Below are 2,500 nucleotides of genomic sequence, written 5' to 3'. Positions count from 1 at the left end.
ATATTTACTCAGAATGGTTCCATCAACTGTGACTGTCTGACAATTGTAACTATATATCAAGGCAATTTGACTTTAAACTCTCCCACTAGCCTGGTGCAAAATGTTCCATCACATGAAGTGATATAATTAAAATCTGTGTGGGTGGTGGGTTGGTATGCAACGAGGAGAGTACTTCTATATGACTGAGCATCTGTGGGTGCGAGTGTGTGAGCGTGTGTGTGAATCTGAATGACTGTCCGATACCCCCCATAAAAGCACTTCCTGATGGCACTGTGGCGTGAAGCTAGTACATCATGTCACACGCGTAGTTGCGTAGGGGTTCTCCCTGCTCCCACGTCAGTGAGAGAGTGTGTGTGACTCCTTAAGCTGCTGGTGGTTAAGGGGAAAGTGCTGCCACTAAACTCAGCTCGCCTTTAAATCTGGGGACAAAAGGTTTAGAGACCCCCCACTGGGAATGCTGGTCAGGGGGAGGGGGGGAGGGGGCGAAGCGGCGGGCTTAACAGAATTAAAAGCTTACAGAATCATAGACCCGCATTACTCTCTTTACAATGCGCAAAAAAAAGACAACAACATTTAGTTAATGCTCCTTTCAAGCTCAACAATGCTAGCTACTCTGGCTAATACAACACAATCCATCACCACAGAGAGAGATCGGACAACCAGTGAACAGCTGTAGCTGCAGTAAAGGAATGGACGTCTACAGCCAGATAATTAAGACACAACACAGGCAGACCTGGGGGAGTAACTTGCAAATTGGCAGAACCGTTTGTGGTGAAAGTGAACAAGATGCTAATTATCTTGACAGGGAATATGAGCTGGAGACAGAAAGGAAGAAAAGAGGGAGAGAGAGAGAAAGAGAAGAAAGCAGTGGTACTCACCGGGAGTGTGTGAGTGTGCGTGAGAGAAAGTGTGTGTCCAAGGAGTTTGTCGGCAAGTCGTCGTAGAGGAGGCTTCCACTCTCTCTGGCTCACAGTGTGAAGTCCAGCATGACTGTGTGTGAGCACAGGTAGGGCAGAGAGGGTTGCGCTGAGGTTACTGCTGACTGGCAGACTGCCTCTCTCTCTCTCTCTCTCTCTCTCTCTCTCTCTCTCTCTCTCTCTCTCTCTCTCTTTCTCTCCTACTCCTCTCTGTTTCTCTCTCTCAAACACCTTCTCTGCCACTCCTGTACTTTGTTTCACTGTCAGTGACTCTGATGTACAATATCCCTCTGTCTCTTTTTCTTTGCGAGTCTGTCTTTCTTCTCTCAGTCGGTCTCTCTGTCACGCACTCTCTCCCTCCCTCCCTCCCTCTGTTCGCGCTCTCTCTCTCTCTCTCTCTCTCTCTCTCTCTCTCTCTCTCACTCTCTCTCACTCTAAAGATCATCCCATCAGCTCCTCCTGAGCCTGTCAGAGTAGAGAAGCCCAACCATGTGTGAACCGGCACAACACTGCCAAACAATACCCGTCTCATGACTTCACACTCACACACACACACACGCATGCACACACAAGCCTGCATGTACGCACACCCACATATATGTGTTTTCAAACACACACACACACCTCCTGACACACAGACACCCCATTATAGACACATTTAAACATGCACGGACAACAGCACGTGCACACACACACACACACACACACACACACACATACACACACACACATACACACACACACACACACACACACTCTCTTTGATCAGCTGTCCCTTCTCTGATGGACATGCACAGGCACTAGTGCTGGTGCACAATTAGCAAATTTCCCCAAGCCAAAATTAGCTTCAAAGGACGGGGCCAGCACACAGATCCTCCCCATTACTCTATCCTGTGTCCTCCTAATGAAGTGCCACAGAGGGACTGTAGCACAGGTCTGAGAACAGTTATGACCAGGGATGACCCAGCCTGCTGGAGCAGTGTTTACCATAGCGGGCATGGCTGAACTTTGTAATGAGTCTGCCTTATCGGCCGTCAGTAAACAAGCTCCAGCTCTGTCAAGAATGTGTTTGTTTTTCCTCCCTAGGACACCCTCCCTCAATTCTGTCCATTCCAAAAGCTCAACTGACAGAGCCTGTGACAGTTAAAGTCACAATCACAGCACTCATTTTGAGGAGAAGATAAGAGAGAAATGTATTGTAAGTTTGCTTTACGCAACCTCAGTCATCCACAAAAGTGACAAACAGCTGTCTGGAGCCTGAGATTTGATGTCTTCATTTTTATAGTTTAGTTTAGTTTAGTTTATTAAAGATCCCCATTAGTCTACACTGTAGTGGAGACTATTCTTCCTGGGGTTCAGACAAAAGACATTACAACACAGATAAAAAAGTGCAGTACAGCATGATCATTGTTGGTGATCACAACACAGACTTTCATGTTTATAGCAGGCTATTATACACAGGCATGTTTGAGCACTTCTGTTGATGTCTCTATGAGCGCATTATGAAAGCCATACAGAGTCAGGGTGTGTGCCTCAGTTTGTAGACAAATCAGAACCTGGGTGAACAGATTTAGCAAAAACAT

General features: G+C 46.8%; 1 protein-coding gene across 1 annotated transcript in view; it reads right to left on the bottom strand.

Moving 5' to 3' along the window:
* Nucleotides 1–991, bottom strand: part of LOC308378069 (palmdelphin-like) — a 15,273-nt gene extending 14,282 nt beyond the window's left edge. Inside the window, exon 1 of the mRNA XM_080854876.1 lies at nt 879–991. The gene's annotated coding sequence lies outside the window, so the exon portion shown is untranslated. The remainder of the gene's footprint in view (nt 1–878) is intronic.
* Nucleotides 992–2,500: the final 1,509 nt, after the last annotated feature.

This window comes from Sprattus sprattus (assembly GCF_963457725.1).
Source record: "Sprattus sprattus genome assembly, chromosome: 17".
NCBI lineage: Eukaryota > Metazoa > Chordata > Actinopteri > Clupeiformes > Clupeidae > Sprattus > Sprattus sprattus.
Note: the sequence above shows the minus strand (reverse complement) of the source record. Positions and strands in the feature narration are given on the sequence as shown.